Genomic DNA, 23,580 nt, shown 5'->3' with positions numbered 1-23,580 from the left:
AGTGTATCATTCCCTGGAGAATGCAGTTTATTAAATTGATTCACTTTTTACACCTGCAGACATCTTGGATTAAGCACGTGTGGCATTGTAGCTGCCACACCTAAAAAACAGTGTTTGGCATGTAGAGTCATCAACTCAAATCTCAGTTCTTCATTCATACTAAGTTCTTTATTTGGCAGTTCTTATACTAGTTGCATTTTCAAGAAGCATCGAATCTTTTGAGAGAGAGAAGCAGTGGATTTCGCATAAATGTTGCAGCCATGGGCGCACAGACAGAATGTAATATAACATAGGTCTCCTTGCCAGCCTCGGGTGAGAAATAGCCTAGTGTAGGTAGAAAGGCTTTGGTTTGTAGCATGTTATCTAGTGTTTGCTGCTAGGTGGAGCCCGAGTATATGGCGAGAGCGGCAATCCACATCCGATTTTTCCCTCCTCACCTTTCACTGGCTCTCCAAACCCTCGGTCTCCATACAGAACTCCCAGCCAGTGCGCACAATTGGTTTGTCATAGTGGCAGAGAGCTCAGTGTTTGGACCCAAACAACTTAGAATTTTTTCCCCCTGCGAAGCTTTTCTCTCAAGATCCCCCCTCCTTAAATTCTTCTGGATACTCTTGTTGTGTGTGTTTGTGTGCGTGAGTGGTGAGGGCTGCTGGCGTTTTCGCCTTTCAGCTTCATGGGACGTGATGTAGCCCCCGCACAGAAGGACGTCTTGTGCCATAAAGGGATGTAAAGGACAGTACCGTGGATACAACACGAGGAAGCTGCTGTTTCTCCTGCGACATCATCAGCACTTGGATTCTGGACGCACAGCAGATTCGACCGAGGATATTGAACGGAGCGCGACCGGAGGCAAACTATTTGGATTCGTTGTTTTCTCTCCTCGGCCCCTTTATCAAGTCCGTTCCTCACACACAGTGCGTAAGGACGGTACCCAACGCCTGAAAGACAGTTGAGAGAGAAATTATCGCGAATACTTTGAATGGAAGGACATGAGCTATCCCTCCTTTTTACCAGTCATTTCTAAATCCGCGGTAAGTGTGACTTTCCGCTACACAATGCATGTCTGTATGTGCGCACATCCACAATAATCTGCAGATTCAGCTCAGGGCGATAATAATGCCCATGAATGAATCCCTGCAGCAGTGTTGATGTGCTCTGTAATGTCAGTCTTGGCATGCTCGTTTAGGTGTAATGAGCGACAATCATGGCGCAACACATTGATAGCCAATATGAACATTTCAATTTCCTGTTAATCCGTTAAATTAGAGGGTTGGATTATGAGCTAATGTATCCTGTTGACTAGTGAAATGTCTTTTTTAGCATTCACATGGTGCTTGAAACAATGTGCTCAGGTCTAAAAATGGCTTTGCAAAGAAGTTGCATATTGGATGCATACCTATGGAAGTTTTTGCATTATAAAGTCATGCAGTTTAATTGTGGACAGTATGCTTTTTTTGCACTTTAAATTGAATATGTAGCCCTTATGTACTATATGGACTGACGCTAAGACAGTAGTTGACTGTAAAGCATAAAGTGTGTGTCTTTCAAAGGTGCTAGAATCAAGAGATGTACCAATGCAGGCCTGTGTTTTCTGTTGCAGTTTGTTAAAAAATGTACTGGAGTGTGAGAATAGAATCAGCAGTGTGAGCATCTGCATTTTTCATGATAGTTTGACTATATGTTAAGAATAAAATATGCAAGTGCTATGTAGAATTTACACACCAAATATTATTTAATGCACACGTATGAAAAGAGGGAATGGTGAATAGATGCCACTGCTGTCCTGTGTCTGAGAGAAGTGCAGGGTTGAGGGGCCACAGTATCTCATGCTTTGATGTGAGGACAGCACACTGTCTTTCAACATCAAAATCAAAGTGGAAAAGGTAACTAAGCCTATCACTTTGAATCGGATCTGCAGTTTGGAATATGCTTCAGTCTTTGTTGAATTTTATCCTAAATAATATAGCAGCTGTGAACTTGGAATGGGATCTGCCATGACTAGTTTTTAGAGCAAGGCTTTGGCTTCTTGCGATTCAGATGTGTGACTAACTGCCATAATGTATTTCCCCGTTTTCAGAATATCATTCATTATTGCTGGTTATGTCCTTATTTGACAATTACATTCATTATGTCCTGGACTGCAGCCCCGTCTGCCATATCATCTACTTTTGTGGATGTACCCTTAAGCAGATGACTCACACGCATACACACACACACACACACACACACACACACACACACACACACACACACACACACACCCACACACACACACACACCCACCCACCACCACCACCACCACCAACAGGAAAAACCTTGACTTTCTCCACCAGGACAAACTCAAGGGGACATTTGATGCTTTCTGACTAAACTGCACTTTGTTTTTAGTGTGTCCCATCCATTTTGATTTAGCTAAATGCTGCTCCTTGTGGAATATAATCTATCTTATATTTAACATAACAGCAGTTGAACTTAGCATCCGGTGTGATACCTGATGGGAGTGTACTGTATAAAAATAGAATAATTGTTCCCTTGCCTTACTTAAAGCTGCTGTTATGTTGCAGTCAATTCAGGGAGACAGTGTGCTGAATATAAGACACTCTGCTACGTATTGATTGAATTAGTTATCTCGGGTAAAGAAACACATTGAGATAGTGATATGTGGTAATAAAAATGGAAACTGGCAGGGTACACATTGATCCACTGTATTTTAGTGTTTTCACCATACCTTCTTATACCAGTCACTGCTATTACATTTTTCTCTCAGCATTTGAAACTGAAATTCACAAAAATGGTTAGATCCCTTACCCTTAGAAAACGCTTTACTGGGTTCATTAGAGGCCTCATAAGAGTTACTCAGCCCTTCTTTTGTCTGTATAGTGACTCATTCTATGGTATTCTAAGATTCTATTAAATGTTTTTACAGTCTAAATCCAACACTTTGCGCTGGCACATATTTAATCCGGTTGTATTGTATTACACGAACATGGGTTAATTTGTTGCCCTCATTGGCATGCAAGCTTTTTCTTAATTTGGTCATTTGTATTGTTCCTCTGAAGTGATCCCACTCTCTGTGAGTGTAGTTTTTCAGCTAGTGAATTTCTTTCCATCGTCAGTTGTCATTGCGGTATGAATGAAGACATGCTCTTCAATTTCTTCATTAGCTTAGTTTGATGTGGGCTACAGCTTCATGCCTCATAGTATGTACAGTGAGGGCTTTTACTGGTGTATAAGTTTGGATAATCATTTGACAAAATTATTCTTTCAGGTTAACATTTTACTTTTTTATACTACAAATTTAAGGTAGATGCGATGAATTGGATTATTTTATTTTTTTAGATGAACGTAAACTATTGTCACTTCAAACTCATAACCTAAACTGTAAAGATGCTGAATTCCCTTTTAGTGAGACCTTCAGTGTCCGACTATATCCTAATACCAATCGACCCTGGTCTGAAAAGCAGTATAGCAGAATCGCAGAGTGAATGAATGCCGTTTCATGTTTTATCTAAGTGCTTTATCTCGTGTGTTCTGGCATGCCACTGATTGTACATTGAATAAAATGCTCTATGTCATACTGCACATACATTTTCAGATGTGAGAGTCATATTTTCTCGCACTGAATGTACAGTCGTCTCTGTCAGGATCGAAGGCTGTGGATCGGTTGTGATTTACTTTTCATATTCCCATGGACATTAGCACTAATGAGGGAAATTATTTATGGGTGTTTTTTTTATTTATCAAAGTCAGAGTCAGTAGAGATACAGATTGCAAAAGCTTTAAATTCAAACCCTTTTTGGCAGTGAGGAATTACAGTTAGGTTGGTGCAATTGGTCTTCATGGCTGCCAATCACTTAAGCCCCTGACACACTAACCCGACGGCCGACGGTTGGCAGAAAAGGCAGTCGGACTGATCAGTCGGCTCCCTGAGGTCCAAAAAGTGTCTCAGAACACACCGAAGCGACGCCGACTTGAGCGTGTAATACTTCTCCATAACAGCATGCAGCGCTAATCTGTATTGTCACCCAAAAAATGAAAACCGGCAGCTGATTGGACGAACGTGGGTCTGGTTTCTCCGGAAATTCAAAGCCAGACTGTCATGGTGGCTTGTTCAGAATACGATCTCATATTTTACTAAAATAGTTCACTGAAACGTGTTTCTGAAAACATTTTAAGTGAGAAATAGGCCATGCAGTTGCTGAATCTGTCTTCATTTCAGATCGACAAAGGTCAGTTTAAAAGATTTTTTGTCAGATTTTGAGAGGCTTAGTCACGCTCATCCTGCTCGTCATTTCCGGGTTAGCACTCAACCAATCAGATTGGTCATGGAGTCCGACTGCCCGTCCTCCGACGCAACAAGTCAGGTCGGCCAAAATGAAGGCTGACAGCTCCTCGGACGGACGACGGCACGGAACACACCGAACAGACTCGAGTCACTGACCTCGGCAGACTGTCCGACGGCCGATTATCGGGTTGGTGTGTCACTGGCTTTACAGTAATGTATGGTCACTCCTTCCCCCATTCACTTCAATAGAAGTCAGTACAATGGCATGTATTTCCTGTAGAGCTGGAATGGTGACTTGATTAATCGATTAGGCCTTTGACAGAAAATTACTTTATAGCTATTTTGGGTATTGGACTGTTGATCAGACAAAACAAGACATTTGAACATGTCACCTTGGGGGTTTTCATTATTTTCTGACAATTAAAGACCAAATGGATTAATTGCCAAGAAAATAATCAGTAATTACAGCCCTAGTTTCCTGTGTTGGATGTGATGTCATGGCTGTATTTTGAAGACTTGCAGATCAGATTTCTCCCTTGTTGAACTTTAACTGGCAAATTCACACTGTGGGGAAATATAAACACTGATGCACTGTGTGTGGCACTAATCTAACAATGTGCCATTACCTTATTTTGTAAAATATTACACCAACAGACTACAAACTGCAATATCATTCTCATACACTGTTCACAGTCTACTTGATAGCTATCACTTACCCACATTGGAACTTTTTGGGCTTTGTGGGGCATTTTTGTTAACTTAAATTAAGGTCATGGTTTCCAGCATTTATAAATAATTTACATGGAAATCTTACTGTTGAATGGATAGTTTAGATTTTTTGAATTGGGGTAGATAGGGGTCGGCGAGCCCCCAGTTTTGAGTACGGGCACGAAAGCTAAGCAAGGTACTGCTGTGGAACGGGACAGCAGCAAAACATATTTTATCCACCTAAAACAATCAATATTAATTTAAGTGTAATTTCACCTTGCAAAACATGGGAGTTGCTCGTCTAATGCTGCTTTGATCGGGGTGTTTGGTGTTTTAAGCCCCCAACGTTGCCTTCCAGGCAGCGCGGCAATGGTTATGTTTAGGGTTAAGGTTAGGGTTAGCTGCCTGGAAGGCGACGTTGGAGGCTTAAAACACCATCGAACTTCGATCGGTTCATTTCTTTGTATTATTGCGTGACTTTTAAATCCGAACCAACCCTTTAAAACACCAAAGTCACACAATAATGCAAAAAAACTAACCGATCGAGGCGGCAGTAAACCAGCAACTCATATGTTCTTTGAGGTAAAATTACTGTTTTTGTCAAAGGAGTCTGGTGGCTTTGAAGAGAGCATAGATAATGGCTTCAGTTCCCCGTTGGAAGGGGCTGTCTGGCGCCAAGGTGAAGTGGTGAAAATATTCTAAATATAGCGTACACTTAAACTGATATTAATTTTTTTAGGTGGGTAAAATACGTTTTGCTGCTGCCCCCGTCCACTGCAGTACATTGCTTAGCTTTCGTGCCGGTACTCCTGTCTGCTTCTCCAAACTGGAGGCATGCTGACCACCATCTACTACACACTGACTATGGATAAGTCCCTCATACAAACCCACTTTAAAAAAATCTGAACTATCCCTTTAGATCTGCCTGCATGTGACATTACCATTTTCAAAGATTAGACTTTTTTTTAACTTATCATAGGCAGGCGACACTGCATGAGATCCTGACGAGTTAGAAAATAAGGACAACAGAAGAAGAGAATTCTGAAATCTCACACAGCCGGTCTAAATGATGGTTTATAAAACATATTTTGCAGTCAAATGATTGTTTATCCCTGTGGCTGGATGATATCAGGTTAAGCATCACATAAACATCTTCAGAAAAGGGAGATGGTGCTTTGGCAGATTTTTTCTCTGTGATTTTTAAATATGGGTGGCTCCAGTACCTCCAGTGTAACCCCATAGACAGGGTAGCCCTGGTGATTAAAAACATACAGTACTAGCTTATATGCTCTTACAGAATTTATATATTTGCTACAGTAAGGCCCTTGGTTTTTTTGAGGTACCAAAGATCAGATTTATCATGCTGTTGAGAGGGAGACAGATTGGTCTGATGGGGTCCTTTCTCTGGCAGGAATGTCACAAAAGAAGAAAAGCTGAAAATAAAAAACAAAGCACATGCCCAAGGAAAGGTCCTCAAGGTCTACGCCTCTCAACACTTTAGTTGTCCTGTCTCATGAAGAGCTTGGACACAAAGGTTTTGACACAAGCTGTCACAACCCCCTGCAGGAAATAGTTACAGTTAACATAGAAACTTAAGATGACAAGAAGACAATTAGTTGCTTAATTATGTATAGCCCTGTGAGTAGTGACCCTCATGTTTGGGAGCATTGTTAAGCATAAAGGTCAAAGAAAACAGTATAACACACAAGTGCTTTTAAAACAGCATTTTTTACAGCACACATTTTATTATACTATTGAATGTAGGTTACACGGCCAGCAGGTTAGTGTTTATCACACACCTGCAACTAACACTGGAAGATAAGAGGGTCTTTAAAGATCTATGAAATAGAAAGTACAAATGCACCCTGATATTTGGAATAAATAATACAATTTAAAAACAATCATGGTGTGAGGCAGCTACATCTATCTATCGAGAAAAAGAGAAATATCAACACTATAATTTACCAACACGATGATGGGGATTATCAAATTAATTCCAGGCCTTTTCTCTGTGGCTGGTTTACAACCCCAAAAAGTGGTTAGGATGAGAGAGAAAGGGCGTGTGGTGTATTGATGATCCTCTTTAAATAACTAACGGATTTGCAGGTGTATTTATGCCACACCTGTGAATCTGGTGTGTTGAGAAGAGTGTGAGCTCATTGAACCATTTCCCTGGCTATACCTCTTTGGCAAGGATGTTACATGCAGGAAATCGTCACAGGTCGGACTCGAACCCTGGACCTTCTGCGTCGAGGAATACACCTCCACATATGTGCGCCTGCTCTACCAACTGAGCTAACCCAGCCACTTTTATCATTTTTTTTGTCCATTAAAACCTATGATGAAAATGGACACTGGAAATGACATCAGCTGACAGGAAGTAAACATGGACCGAATCCGTTGCCCAGCAATGCCAGTAAAATGGTCTATATCAGAGGTTTTCAAATTGGGTGAATGTGAGCCTCCCCTTAGAGTAGGTAAGGACATCCGAGCCCCCCCTTCCCCAAAATCCCGTCCACCTGCCCTAACCCACACACGCCACTGCAGTAAATGCCATCTTTTGTGTGTTCCAGGCAGTGATGAGTTTCAATAACAACTGATAAAATGTAAATATTTTTTTATATTGTATTTGAAGACATTTTATTTCCACAACTTTTTTAAAAGTGCATTCATAAACGATTCTTTGCATCAGCAAATAATTTCCAACGTCATGCAGGCCTAATTGAGGCTATTTTAAAATCACTGAACATCCGTAGGCCTATCCACAAGTCAACAAAACATGCTTAACATGTGTAATCGGCAAGTTAGAAGGCACCAACATTTGGCCTAATCATAACTGGCCTGGCAACCCAAAGGCCAAGGTTTTGTTTCCAGATTTGTGTGGCGACTTATGATGTGGGAGGTCTGGGGGTCCACCCCACCCACCCCGAAGATTTTGAGCATTAAACACTTCATTTCCTGCATTCTGGTGAATTTTTATGCACATATTTCTACCTTTTTTTTAATCAATATGCTGGAAATATCTTTATGTAAAGGGAAACATAGATTACAATCCAAATATAAAACCATAATGGAAAATATTGCAATAAGGCTCTCAGGCATTCTGTATTGCTTTCAACTATTTATTATCCTTTGGATCAACTTTTCTAATTATATCTGAGTCAGCACACATGTAGCCTAGGCATCATTTACTCCTCCCTCCTCTTTTGCGTCTTTTGTTGGGGAAGTAACCTCCGTAAATGTGCATATGACAATTATTCATCTCAATTATACATTATTCATTTTAATTTATTAATAGACTGTAATATTTCAGATGTTTGAGCAAGATTTCTGCTCATGTCCAAAACTTTGTGCACATACAAAATATAACTCATCCCATCTGGCTTCTCTGAGATTTGGAGGAGTTGTGATATTTTGTGAAAAGTAAAGTTATAAGAATAAAGTCACTATATTTCAGAAAACAATCTACCTGCACCATAGCCTGCTGTGCAATAAGTGATTGCTCTGCTGATACGGTAGATCTCAGACCTTCTGACAGACACAGAGCCCCGTTTTGAGTCTCTGGTCTCTGAATGAGACAAAATTTAGGGAAGTGGCTGTACGCTGCTCTACATCGGAGGTGGAATACCGAAACTACGGCAGAAATACACGGAGCACAAACGCGACACAACTGCCGCAGCATGTCGACAGCAGAGCGCATCCATAAACCTGAACCTGCCCTGCTTTTTACAGCGAGAGTGGACACTAAGTGACGTCCGGTTTCATATTTGTCAGTCAACTTTTCAAAATACTATCGGGGCTACACTCAAAACATTCGGGGCTGAAGCCCCGGCAAAATCAGCTGACGCCGCGTCTGTCAGTGGGAACAATGAGGCCGCGCTTTTGATGTGCAGAGGTGTTCGATGCGGGGCTGCACTGCAGAGAGAAATTAATGCAAGTCGTCTTCCACCTGCAGCCTTGATCTGTATTTGTTAATAATCACGGTCAGTGTGGAAAACCCACACTCAAACAAGTAGGTGGAGGTGAAGGGGATTAGGACTTTCATAGCCTTAGCGGAGCTCTGGGGGAACTCGCTCTCCACAGACAACCATAAACACGTGATTGGCATTTCTCCCGGTCTCTGTCACACTGTGGCAGAGGTGCAGCCTCGGACCCCGACCAGGTGAAACTTTAACTCAGGATCATATTTTCTAAGTTTTTTGCTGTGTCCTGTCTCCTCCCTTAATGCTGACTTCTGTTGACTTGGGACAAGGAAACAATGCTTTTTAAAGCTAATACTGCACAATTACCGATATCAATAGAGCTGCATACAGAGTTATTTTTTCTTTGCGTGTCGCGCCTCCCCTGTGGCTCTTTGGCGCCCCCCACCTATTGAAAACCGCTGGTCTATATATTTGATCAGATATTGAATATTGAAATTAAGGATTCACTTTAGACTGTCTCTGACTAATGACATATTGAAATATTTCAAAAACTCAACCCGAACTTGAACTTCGTATTGTGATGAATCAAAGTAGCCGGATATTAACTTTATCAAGCATTAGCTATCAGGGACGTTAGCTTTATCAAGGTCAGCTTTAAAATGGCATCATCAAGTGCCTGGCAACATAAAATTATTACAAAATGGAGAGAAAAAAACAAATGGAAGGTATTTCTGTTGATTATGTTCATTTTTAATAAACTGTAATAATGTGTTAAATCTGCTAGAGACAGAAATGTACCAGTACAAAATGCCATTTTGTACTGGTACAAACACACAGAACACACTCAGCCTTGATTGTGTTTAGAATTTAATTTAACGTCATTTTAATCTTTGCATTCAATTTTAATAAAGGCCTGCAGGGCTGGTACATTGTCAAGCTCAAGTGTAGGCGTTACATGACCAGTGACATTGTGCTTTGAAAAATTCTTATGCTTTAGACTGAAGTTTGTATTATCTGCAAGCCACCCCTCCACCCTTAATTTAACACATAGTTAAGTTATCCCCAGGGGGGTCAAAACACTTAGCATGCACATTTTAACACTCGACAACTCTTCTGCAGGCAGAGATACACAGAGTGCATTCCAAGGGCACGTGAGCGCAAAGCATTAACTTAGCTTGTGCAGATGCAGATATGCATTAATTTTATGAATGGAGCTGGAGATGCCATCTTTGTATTGCAGCAATGATTCTTATAAGAATGTTGCTACACTACAGTATGTCTGACCAGCGAACAGTACTGTGATCAAATCAGTTGCCCCTTACTTGATGAAATCAGCAATGACGTTCTTAGCAAGTATATCTGTATTCCAAAAAAAGCAGTTTGTTGTATAACATTGTTAACCCTAGCCCCACTAAGGCTGAACTGGCCCAAGGAAAACGAATGCCTATGAGTGAAAAGAATACATTCTTGGCTGGAGTGCAGACATGGACCCAAAAATGTCAACTTAGCATTTAAAGCAATCCAAGCCATTCTTACGACCCTGTTGGTCATGGTAAAATGTACCCAAAAGCTATCAAACTGACAAAGCCTGACGGAGCCACAGTACATCAACCTCTTTACTACTCTGTAAAATTTGATACATTTGTCTGCGTGCATTTTACAGTATGACGAAAACTTTTTTGCAACAATATTGATTGCTTTCCTTTGTTCTGAGGGTTTTTTTTCCCTCATGAACTTTGGACCAGTGAAGAGGATTCTAACAAAGATGCAATGCTTCTCTGAGACTGAAGCTCTAAAAGAAGTTAATTTATGGCCTGTTTGGGAGGCAGGTTTGGGCTTGAATACATAATAAGGTAGTGCACCTGCAGCCGCATACAAATGAATGGAAATGACGGTTAGTATTTACACCTCCCTAAACCATTGGGACCTCTTGATCTGACCACTAATTGGCCAGCGAAGAGAAATTAAGCTTCCTTGTTCTCAGGATGCTGTTTCTGCAAAAATCGGGTACGGATTTGCGCATAGCAGCTTTGCACCCACAATCTTACACCAGTTATCAAAAAGTGCACCTTCAACACATAATAAAGCAGTACAAAAGACAAATATGGCAATGGGGTAATGCACAATGATCACTTAAATTCATATTTGTGCTATTTTACATTAGGTAGATTAGACAAATTCTATTGATAAAGAATATACCTTTCTGGATCCCTTTAAAACAGTTGTGTCAAAACAATTTTCCGTAAAACGTATGGATGAAACTGTATAAAGTACTGTCGCTCCTCAGCATTGTTGGATTATAAGACAATGGGCCCCTGACTGACACGTCAAAGGCCCCCCACACCTCCCTCATGGGACTAAGACCCCCAGACTGAAAGAGACACAAAACGACTACAGACAACGAATCATGTATTATCTTTGAGGTCAAATTGTCTCTTTGTAGTTGTTTTGCATCTCTTTCTTGTCGTTTTGCATCTTCATATTCATTTTGTGTGTCTTTGTAATCAATTTGTGTCTCTTTGTAGTCAATTTGTGTCTATTTGTAGTCATTTTGTGTCTTTTTGTAGTCATTTTATTTCTCTTTGTTGTCATTTTGCGTCAATTTGTAGTCGTTTTGCATCTCTTTGTAGTCATTTTGCATTCCCATTTCACCCGTTCAGTAATCCATCCATGCTCTTCAGTAGTTTTACATCTTCAAAACATGCCGGCACACTGAAGAACATCAAGTTTAATAGTGTTACTATTATGTTTGGATAAAAATTTTTTTATTCTGCCATACTTTCAGCCTTCCACTTCAAAAGAGCTTGTAATGGAACACAAAGCATGAATGCCTTGCAGAAATGTTGATTACAATATCCTGCTGAACCTTTTGGATTAAAATACCATTTCTCCATTTATTTTATACTTTAGTTTATACCACAATAAAGGATTTATGCTTCTATCGTGTGAGGTCATTTACTCTTTTTCTGAAGAAGGCATATTTGTCATGCACTATACTGGGGTGTATTGGTTGAGTTGATCAGTCTGATTCCACTTGTGAATGTATTGCGCCATTTCAGCATCTCCCTCTGTGCTTGTGACTAAGACCAAATTGATTTTCCTAATCGATAGCATAGGATTGGATTTAGGAGTGTGGGAGTGGGGGTTGGGATCTGGCGGGGCTGACTGCCTCAGCCAGCAGGCTCCTCAAGAGTAGTCGCTTGTTTGTTCCCTTCTTCCTGAGCTTCTGCTCACGGGAAACAGTGCATTTTAAATCTGGGCGCTTTGCTTCACTTGCTATACTGCTTCATCTCAGGTTGGTATAATGACAGCAGAAATGTGTATCCACTGGCAAATATAAACTTCCCTGCCAACCCTTTGTCACCTCTGGAATGGAGATGACTGAATTGATGCACCGCCCCAGTGGAGCAAAACCGTTTAAATGACAACACATTTTTGTCTCACCTTGAACTTAATTGACTGCTTGAAAGCTGGCGTTTGAAAAGTGCTGACAGAATGACTTCTCTTGTTGTTTAGAAACGGCAGCTATTGACGGAGCCTGTTCTGTGTTTTCATACTGCTGTCACACCTGCATGCATCTGTATACCACATTCATAAGTAAGTATGGATGGTGTCTTCATAAGGCTGTGCATTATGGATGGTTCATGTGAGACGTATTACTCCTCCTAATGGGCTTACTGTCTGTATGCATTAGTATGTATCGCATTTCTGCAGGGAGGAGAAGTGGCAAATGTGCTCCTTACTATTCAATGGTGAAGTAAAATACATGGATCGTTATTTTGTCACATTTCTTGCAGTTTGGCTTTGGAAATGGAAATATCTAATGTTCCCATTTCAGCCATTTAGTTAGAAAAAGCAGTCGTTAACAAGGCACCTGATGACAAGTAGCTTGATGACCCAGGTGTCCACCAGTGTCCCTGTCAATCATGACAGCTGGAGGACTGGGTAGCAGTTACGCTGTCACTGGAAAAGACCAGCTACCCCCACTCCTCATCATCCGCTAGTACATTGGTCTTGCCTGTGATGCTGAGCCGCCATGGCACAGTGGTGGCAACTGTGGGATTTCTTAGAGGGGAGCCACAAGACTGTAATCAGTCATTATGTCAGAAGCGAGCCCCATGAGCCCCGCTCCAGCTCATTCAGCCAAATAATAAGCAGCAGATAACGGCTCTGGCGTGCAGGCAGGAACAAAGCCCCCCCGGGCGAGGAGCTGGAAAACGGGGGGGCCTTTTCCTCTCGTCTGCCTACACATGGACGTCACCTTGGTTCAAGGGCTGGATCGAGCTTTTCATATAGCAGACTGTACATTTTGGCTGTTGTTTGGAGACCTCCCTCCGGTTAATGGCAAACGCACATTGAAGTTCTGACAGGGAGTGTGTATTTTTTGTCTAATGATTGCAAGCAGAAATATGCTTTAGAGCTAAAGGCTAAATGGCTGCTAGATGGTGTTCCTTAATAGAATGGAGATATCTTAATGTGTATGTGTATAAAATTAAATTATTTTTTGGATGCCTATAATACTTAAACTACGTATTGTTAGTTTTTTAGGTACTATTTTCTAATGTTTCTTAATGCCAAGCATTGAAAGCTTGTCTCAGTCGTAATAAAGGTTATTGGACTATGTAAATACCAGAGATGGATACAAGTTCAGTACTTTATTGTTCTATTTCTGCTATGTTTTTTATAAATATATTGGAATGTTGTAAATACACCAAAACTTTTAGTCACAGATTGATCTAAATTAGCTTTTTTTCAGCATTTGTCAAGATATTCTTGTAGTATTTACTCATTTAAATGCCACCGCAGAACTGCTGACTATGTGATATTGAATAAAAGAAACACCCCTCCCCGTTTTAAGACCCAATTCCTTTCCCCTCCACCCTCCAAGTTCTGTCATTCCATAACAAGGGGCACAGTCCCCCATTGTCCCGCTATAGCGTTCCTCAGCATGGCAGTATTGACTGGTTCGGCTGGGTGAGCAGTGCCATATAACAGCCATACATCATTGTAGAGACAGAATGTCAGACAGTGGGAGTTGAGATGTCAGATCATTCTATCCAGGCAACTGACAGCCACTCCCTTCCTGTTCTCCACAGTGATTCTGCATTGATAGTCCTGTGCTTCCTCACCTTGCTACACTTGACATGCTCATGAAATACATTTTCTGTGGATGATGCAGGAATAACTCTGCTTCCAATGTTTTTATAGGGTCCTCAAGCAATTCAGAACATACATTCAAAGAGATATGAATGTTATTTGTTCATCAACTACCACATTATAATTGGTACACTACTGTATGCATGCAAATATTGATAGTTGATTAATCTCATCAAAATGTTAAGCTTTTATAATCTTCCCATGGACCCCTTTTACTCTCTCATACATAATAAATGTAGCTAAAAGTCAGGCTGACATAGAGCAATAGCTTAACACAGTAGCATGCTACCTCCACATGGAAAATAAGAACCTGCTGCATGCCACCAAACAATGAGCTCACTCAGGTCAGTCTAGGTCCACCATCTATAGAATTTGTGCCCATAATGATTAATAAGGTAGGTGTAGTTATTGCCTTAGAAGTCATCAGTGGAATGCTGCAGTTAAGCAGTCATCTGTAATCCAGTTCCATTACACCTGCCTGCGATTTCTCTTAATGCATTGTTCTGTCTTTTTCTGTTCATTCTGTGTGCTATACAGTCTCTACTAATGGACAGCTCATTATTGATTGGTATAGACAACAAAAATTGCTTTGTTGCACTATTTCCTATCAGTTTAGTCTCTCCCAAAGAGGTGTCGAAAGCAGTAGAATGTCACTTCGTTTGGCGGCTCCGGACCAAAAGTCCATTTAGCAGTGTTTCTGTTGTCACTGGTGAAAGGTTAGGCTTCTGTAATCTTGTTTATGTTTTTGGTCAGTAGTAAGCCTCCCTCAGCCAATCTTGTGTCAAATGCAGCTGGAGAGGCCTTTACAATTGCAGCAGAGCAGAAATAATTGGTCCAGCGGCTTGGATGCAGCCATAACACGCAGGTAATTTGCTAATTTCTGTCTCTCAGCTGGTGTTATCATTGCAGGAAGCTGCGTTTTCGGAAAGAGTGGGTAAAAATGATTTACACTCTTCGTGTTGCTTTGGTAGAAATGGAAATTAAATGGGACGGACAACTTGTATTAAGAGGGTTTGAGTTTTTGTGCCAATTGCTGCAGTCCCAATTTCCCAGTATGTGATTGTGTCTTTAAGGGGGGGGGGTGTCATTATTGTGATTGTTCAATAATTAAACATGACCCCCTGAAATCTCTAATTAAGTGTCTTCATCACATTCCCCTTTGGATTGGTTATTTCCTGCTGTACACTATCACTGCAAACAAGGTCCACATGCTCATCCAGTGAATTGCCACAGAGTAGTTGTCAATAACCCGACCTTCCACACAATCAAAATCAGTCCTGCTTACGTGATGTCATAACAGCGCCAAGAGAAACCTTTTCCCCTCAGTCTAGCTGTCATGACTTTGAGCAGGCCACCTCCAGCTGACGGGGAAATTTGGATGAAAAAGTCTGTCGAAGCTTTTTTTTTTAAAAGATTCTTTTTTTGGGGGCTTTTTCGACTTTAATTTTTCACAGGACAGCTAGGTGAGAACAGGGAAAGAGGGGGAAGACATGCAGGAAATTTCACAGGTCGGATTCGAACCTTGGACCTCTGCGTCGAGGCATAAACGTCTCAGTATATGTGCGCCTGCTCTACCACTGAACCAACCCGGCCACGAAGCCACTTTTAATTATACTGGCAGTACAGGATGAAACTGAGCAGGAATGAAGTGCTTTCCGTGCATCGATTTTCTCTGCATCTGTAGACGCACTGGAGAGAGGGAGAGACAATTGTAACCTCTATTGCTGCACTGCAGGCAAACAAAGGGGGGCTCCATGCATGGCCCTTTTTCTGCTTTCTTTTTAATACAATGAGAGCATGTACATCAAACCATCCTTCTCATCTAATTAGGGAATTCCATTGAATTGGAAAGGAACTCAGGCAGGTCTGGAAAGAGGCCACACAAGCACTTTACCTTGATAGAGTTTTAATGGTTTCTCCGGTCTGTTTTGACATCTGACAAACTTTGGCCAACCTTTGGTGTGTTTTTTTTTTTTTTTTACTTGGACGCAGGTGGCAAGGTTTGCGGATTGATCCTTTACGCTCTTTCTATAGCTTTCTCCTAAGGATTTATACCCAATTCAGGTGCTGTTTCCAGGGATCCTAAGCCTTTATTTTGGCAGAATGTCACCCCACCTTGGTATCGGGAGAGTGACTGTCACCTTGATTGCCCTCAGGTCCCCACAGGATTCCTGCCCAACTCGGCTACTGCAGATCACTGCACTATAAAAAGATCTTACTTTGGAAAAAGATTCCAACCTAGCTTTTGTTTGCTTGTTTTCAGATGACGCTTCCTCCTGTTTTCTTGAGAACTTCCCCTGTCACACCAGCAGATGCGACAATTCGTCATGCATAAGAAACCCCACTCCGGCAGCCATCTGTCACCTTGAGTCTGTTACCATGCACCGGCAGTTTGTTTTGATACCCATTACCCATATACAATTTTAATGGCATGCAAAATATGCTGAACCAATCTCACAACCTCCGAACCTCATTCTTAAATCTGATTCCTGACCTATACATGACCCACGTAACAGAAACCAGAAAATATACTGACTGTCACCATATATAGTTCCTGAGACTTGTGGAAAGGTTTGCCATTTGGTGCCCCGATATACTGTTACTGCCACTGGATGGCTGAAATGAATTATTATGCCCAGTTAAAATGAAATATGACTCCCCTGACCTGATTTCTTAATGACATAACGAAAACAACATGCCGAACCATAATAGGTAAAAAGCAACGAGGTCAGAGGGGAGCTGATACCAATTTCTGATGCCATTTTACCAAGTCAACTGACAATTTGAAAATCAGTGCATACTGATAAGGGACAACCTTTTCTAAAAAATAAAAAGTTTTAATTTTTGGTTTCTACATCTACAATATGGATAAGATTAGGGTAAGATTGTGGTTACGGCAAACAAATTGTTGGTAAGATATAGTTAGGGTTAGGCAGCTAAAACACTTTAATTGATAAAAAGTTGATTGTCAATTGCATTTTTGTGACTGATGTTGAACTCCACCTTACACTACTTCCTGTAGTTCGCTGAATGTTGGCATTGGTGTTAATTGTGAGGTGCGTAATCGGCTAATATGGACATCATTCCTGGGATACTGGAATTAATTAGACAGTTGTGGCGATGACTCTGCTCCTGTTGTACAAGCTGCTAGCTGCTTCAAAGATTTGGGTTTCCATTAGTATGCAGCTCCACTTTCAGTTAAGCTTTGGGCACTGGTAACCACAGCACACTGCTGCTTGCCATTATGATTGTTTCTGGTTTCTTCTTCCACCCCCACCCCACCTTTTTCCCCTGTTGCACAGCAGTCCCCATGCTTCCCTTGCATAGCAGTTCCCTGTTCAGATGACTAAATTTGACATTTCTGGTTACAGTCTGATGTTGGAGGTGGGATTCGGGGGGCTTTAGGGGTGCTTTCAGAGTGAAGCATAAATGTTATCCATACCTTGTTCTTTACTGCCAGCAAATGCACATACTGAAGAACATCAGTTTTTCATTTCCCTCTTTCTATGCAGCCCGTTCTTGTAATTCTAAGCATCAACACCTTTTTTCCTCGCATTGTGTGGCCATGCATTAGCAAGGCTAGCTACTGTTTCCCTTCCCATCCATTCAGTTCAGTCACATTTGCTCATTCCAGGTGACCTGATAAGAACATGGCCCTTATCTCTCTCTGTGCCCAAGAAGATTTGAACACGTTTTCCTCAGCTCATATTGTAACATTAAAGCTCAATGGTGTTTTAAGCCCCCAACGTCTCCTTCCAGGCAGCGCTGCGACCGTTGACTTCAAGGCACCTAACCCTAACCTTAACCCTAACCATAACCATTGCCTAATCCTAGTTGGTAGACGTTGGGGGCTTAAAACAACAATAAACAACATTAAAGCAGTCGATTGCCACATGCTATCACATCAGCTACTAGCATGGAATAATGCAGCACAGGCTTTCAGTGATAGAAAGATGCCTATCATTCTTTGCTGAGCTTTTACTCTCCTCAGGGCTACGTGTTTAATATGACTCTACAAATGTGATTTAGTGGGCAGATAGCCTTGGGACTCAGAGGTCGCTGCAGCAGAGAGACCTCTGGTATGTAGTATATGGCAACAACTAATGTAGGTTAAGGTTATCTTACAGATGTTGTGGAACTGGATATAGCCGGGGGAGGAAAGGCACGTATGGGGGTTGGGGTTAGTGAATAACCACCAAGGCTTCTTGCTTTACTATCAAGGGCAACAACACAGGCCACAAAACATTTAGAATTTTTCAGATTATTTGACAATTTTCAGCAGTTTCTTTTTTCTGTGCTAATTTGTTGCTTTTTCCTTTGAGGAGACATGTCCTTCCTTACTGCATATTTCCTGAAAGCATTCTCTCACAGAGCATCAAATTCAAGTGACATGTTTTCCTTCAACTCTCATCCCAACCCTTTCTATATTCATCCTCGTTTCAATTACTTTTTGGTTTCAGCAGAGACTCGTTCTCTCCTATATTGCTCTCCGATGCGTGTTGCTACCCCACAGATTTATGTCGGAGCTGAAGGATGGCTGTCCAATTTTCTGCATGGATAGCAGTGCCGGTGGCATTGTGTGTATTTTAAAAGCTCTTGTCAGATGTGCATTAAGGACGTATAGACCACACAGCCATGTCATTCTTTCAGACAGTGGCCATTTCTGTAACATCTAGCCATTAGCTTGTGTATTGCAGTGATTTGCCATGTGAGTTGTTATGGTCTAGCTGAAACTGTGTGTGTGTGTGTGTGTGTGTATTCATGTATTGGTATGCATTGGACTGGATTTGAAACCATAATTAAGGGTTAAAATATTACCACCTGAATGGTCACTTTGTTCATCCTTGTAAATGGGGATTGAATACCACATTGGAAATTAGTCAAAGCAGTTACATTTATTGTTGAATGTTTTTAATTAAAGCAGAATAACTGATGGTGGAAATTGGTTTTCAGGGATGTTTAGAAAAAGGGTAAATGTGTTTTTTTTCTCCTTTCAATGGATGTTTACTTTTTGACATATTTGGCACATTCATAAAAAAACTGACTGTATTGTTCACTATATTGTAGGGTGTACTATATAACTTAGTAATCAATTTATTCTGACAAGTCTTCCAAGTGTTTTCACTCCTGGCCTATACTGTATAATGTCAGTGCTTTTCTCAGTTATTCACCTATTAAGACCTGTAGTTCCACATTAAACCCATTTTTTAGCCTCAATAATCAAAGTTATCTCAGCAGAATCGGTCTAGAGTAAAAATTTGGAGACAACCTAAATCTGTCACATGCCAGTAGACAGCTACCCAGCATGGAGTCACACAGCCCATTACTGTGTCGATGCAGTTATAGTTATGTCTTTCTTTGTAGTCACAGTGAAAGGTTGATGTGCCCCCAGCTGACCGCCCCCTCCTCACAGGGGTCCTGCGATATCTCGGTTGTCTCCTTCCAGGCCTGAATGGGCACATTGTGCTGCAGCCTGCTGCTGCTCTGCACACCACTAGGTCCTCCACACACACCTGTCAACCCATGTCCGTGGCGCCTTGGGTGCTGAGACACTCCAGAGCCCCCCTGCTGCACACATGGTTATTGAACTCTTACACACACACACACCTAAAGGCAGTCATAAATGAACAAATAAACATATGTGGTTACGCAGACCTATGTTAAGACACAGACACGTTTACACAGACATACACAATTGAATTTCACATAAACACAGAGCATGGATACATGCTCTTTCACACACTTTAACGCACACACACACACACAAACACACACGCGCTCTCTCAAAGACTTGACTTTATTGGAAACACACCTCTCCCCTCGCCAAGGTTATATTCAGTGTGTGCAGGTCGGCTTCAGAATTCAGAAAGGGTCAAGTTCCATATTTGTCAGGGTGGGGAGGGCAAGGCCACAGAAGGTTGGTTGGGATGCACATGCTTGCACATGGAGACAGGAGTAAACTGTCTGATACTCAATCCTCTGCTTCAATCAGTTGCAGGTTTTCTGTTTTTGAGTTAAGAGTAACCGTTGTGGGACATTGTGTCCTTTGATTCTATATAGAAAATAAGTGGAGTTTACATTAGTGCTGAAATGATCAGCAACACATTTTTATAAACGATTAATCATTTTAGAGCTGAAACAATTAGTTAAGTAATTGATTAGTGGAAAATGAATGGCAACAATTTTGATCATTTGATTAATTGTTGAAGACATTTAAAAAAAACGCCAAACATTATCTGGTTAGAGCTTTTTCAATGTGAATATTTGCTGGTTTTCTTAATCTTTTTTAACCATTGGTTGGAAAAAAAAAGACTTTTGAAGAAAATAAACTTAGCACAAAAAGTAAGTAAATTTGTGTTTGGTAGATTATTTCGCTGTGGTAACAATGCTTTTTGGCAATAAATTGCCGAGTTCATTGGATTATTGAAGTTTGAAGAAACAAAATATATTGGCAATTGAACAATTTATTAATTTCACAAACAGGAGCCTCAGTAGCGTGTGGAAGAACCATACACAGCCACAACAGCCTGGCACCTCCTCCTCATGCTGGTCACAAGCCTGGTCACACACTGCTGTGGGATGGCATCCCATTCTTCAACCAGCATTTGTCGCAAGTCAGCCAACGTGGTTGTGTTGGTCACTCTGGCATGAACAGCACACCCAAGCCGATCCCACAAGTGTTCAATGGGGTTGATTGCTGGTTGAAGAATGGGATGCCATCCTACAGCAGTGTGTGACCAGGCTTCAATCATCCAATCCACCAAACACCAAACGAGTCAATGTGAATAATGTGAATAAGCTGTTTGGCATCGGCAGAGAAGATTTGGCAAATTTTTCTTGGGCGCAACCCACATACTCAGCGCTGCTGCTCATCCCACAAATGCATGTTCCTTACAAATGGGGCACCATTTGAAAGGGAACTAAACAGGCTTTCCAACGGTATAAGATTTATTGCCAAAAAGCATTGTTACCATAGAGAAATAATCTACCAAACACAAATTCCCTTACTTTTGTGCTAAGGTTATTATGGGCGGAAAAAAATTTGCACATGAAAATAATGTATTATTAATATATTAGTTGCAGCCCTAAATCATTTTTTTATAACTAATCAAAGAAAAAATATTTAAAAAAGGAAATGTATGTTGCAGCTTCTCCAATGTGAGAATTGATAACTTATCTCTGTTATTATAATATAAGTTTTAAACTGTTTTTCAGCCCAATTAAGCAGATGGAAGATGACACTTTGGGGTCTGAGAACTTGCAACTTAATTAAATCACTTTCAAAAAGACACTTTTTTTAGTGGCATGACACATTGTGAAAAACTCTATAACTCATGACCCATTGGTGGTAATCCTCTTTTTTTTTTTACTCATCTCAAGCCCATCCTCTCCATCTCTCTGAGCATGTCTCCATGGCCTTGGCCAGTAACCCTCCACAGAACAAATGTGCCTCTCCGTGTGGCGTTACCATCACAGAAAAATGCTAAATGGCTCATTGCAAATGCACACAACGTGCACCCTCGTGAAGGACCTATGGTGTCAAGTCCCACTAGTGTCACCCATACAATTTTCCCCTCTACTGACTTTTATGTTTTGCTGCAAGGTTGGTCATCGTGGTTGGAATATGCATGTTTCCAAATAAAGACAAGCGTGATTATCATAATGATATCGACCTGCTAGGCAAACAGCTCCCTGGCCCAGGGAAACATTTCCATGGAAATGTATCGCATGGCATTTTGACAGCTTGTTTTTTGATGATACATTTGAATGCATTTAGTATTGTGCGCCATAAACATACAGGGAAGCCTTTTAAGAATCGGCTCTGAGCTGGGATTTCCAGGTTCGATCATGTGATAACAGAAATCTCGTTTTGGTTTAAGAAGCTATCTTGGGCCTGAGGACTACAAAAACATATTTACATACATATTCAAACACATTTGCTTGCATACACCAACAAATACTAATTTAAAAGGTGCTGTGTACCACTTTAGCTAAAGGCATTATTCTGGAGGCTGTGTGTGTTCATCACCTCTATTTTATGTGCGTTTCCACAGACACAAACAAATGGAAACAAACAAGAATACACATGCGTACAGTACATAGTAACCTACATCCCTTTCCAATTAAGGCCAATTAGGGCTTGTGTATAAGGAAGTCTTCGGGGTAAGGGCCGTAGTGTGCGGTGTTGTATGTCCCTCATCACCTCTTCTCATTGGTATGCCAACACAGAATGTGAGAGAGGAATGGGAACTGGGGGATAATGATAGAGGAGATGCTGGGAGACAACATGATAAAAAGAAGCGAGAGAAAGAATCCACAACCGGAGACAAGTGGGTACTGAGAAAATGAAAAGGCAGAGAATTAGAGTGAGACTAAAGAATGAAGAAGGAGACATGTAAGTGTACATTATCTTCCTGCAGTTGCCAGCAACCTCAGTCAATTGTTATCTGCTTCCCTGAATTTAATGTGACCCTTGGGGGTAGGGATGCTGCCCATGCATTATAAATGCTGCCCATTGACTTCGGTTGGTAAGCTTTCCCTCCCTTATGAATGAGCAGGCCCACACTGTGTATGATTACTTAACTGATAATAGCTGTGCAATGAACTTTGCGTTAAACTTACATTTAATGAACAGAGGGCTTGTTTGTATTTCACACTTTGATGCAGTGATGAATTGTTCTCCCTTACCTTTTCAAAGTGGATTTAAACTTGAAAATAAATGCAGACTCCTTCTTACAGTGTGCGAGGTGTACTAGTTACATTTGGTGAAAGTCATGGTTGCAGTATAGGTTACCCGAGGGTGCAAACCAAATCTTTTTATGAAGCCTGGTTATTTCTGTCTCTGAGAGCAGCTCATTTGAAAGTCTGTATAATCTATGAAATAGCTGAAAGTAGTCGAGTAAGCACTAACATTGCGTATTGCGTACTTCACTCAGGAGCATGGAGGTTACTCATGGCTGACTCTACTTGTAAAAGATGCCACTGTTTCAATACATTTCCTGTTCATTAGCCGTATCTCCTTTGCCTTTGGCCCCAGTATTCACAGGCCGGCTTGTCAGTTACAGTGTCACAACCACAGGGTCATTTAATTTAGAGCCTTGCTCTGCCGATTAAAGCTTTTGTTGTGAGCAGCCGTGACTACTGTAACGCGGGTGTTTGGGTCAGCGATGGGCACAATAGCTTAGTTACTCTCGCTGACTTCCTCACTATTGGCTCTCCCTCTCTTTCTCAGCACATTTTCCACTTGGCTGATAAAATAAGCCACTCTTTGATGAGCTTTCAGCAGGCCACGGTGCTGTGCCTCAGTAAATGCTTTTATAGAGACACACACCACAGGCTGTCAACTTGGATCAGTCATACAGCGGCTGCATGCATCCACCGCTTTCTCATATGTTCTTTTGTCTCCTGATAGCAGGTTTTTTTGACACACACTGATAAGCTGGTGCGAGAGCCGTTAATAAATTTCGAGACTGCCCTACAACTGCAATGTGCAACTTTTTGCCTCGA

General features: G+C 41.2%; 1 protein-coding gene across 28 annotated transcripts in view; it reads left to right on the top strand.

Annotated features, from left to right (window-relative positions):
* Window positions 1-359: 359 nt before the first annotated feature.
* The window catches only part of LOC116039897 (adhesion G protein-coupled receptor L3), a 219,730-nt gene continuing 196,509 nt past the window's right edge, over window positions 360-23,580 (top strand). For 5 of the 28 annotated variants that reach the window (XM_035993761.1, XM_035993764.1, XM_035993763.1 and 2 more), the window contains exon 1: window positions 368-1,031. The gene's annotated coding sequence lies outside the window, so the exon portion shown is untranslated. Of the gene's footprint in view, window positions 1,032-23,580 lie in introns of all 28 variants that reach the window. The other 23 variants (XM_031285019.2, XM_035993771.1, XM_031285018.2 and 20 more) reach the window with 12 other exon arrangements.

This window comes from Sander lucioperca, chromosome 17 (genome assembly GCF_008315115.2).
Source record: "Sander lucioperca isolate FBNREF2018 chromosome 17, SLUC_FBN_1.2, whole genome shotgun sequence".
NCBI classification, from domain to species: domain Eukaryota; kingdom Metazoa; phylum Chordata; class Actinopteri; order Perciformes; family Percidae; genus Sander; species Sander lucioperca.
Note: the sequence above shows the minus strand (reverse complement) of the source record. Positions and strands in the feature narration are given on the sequence as shown.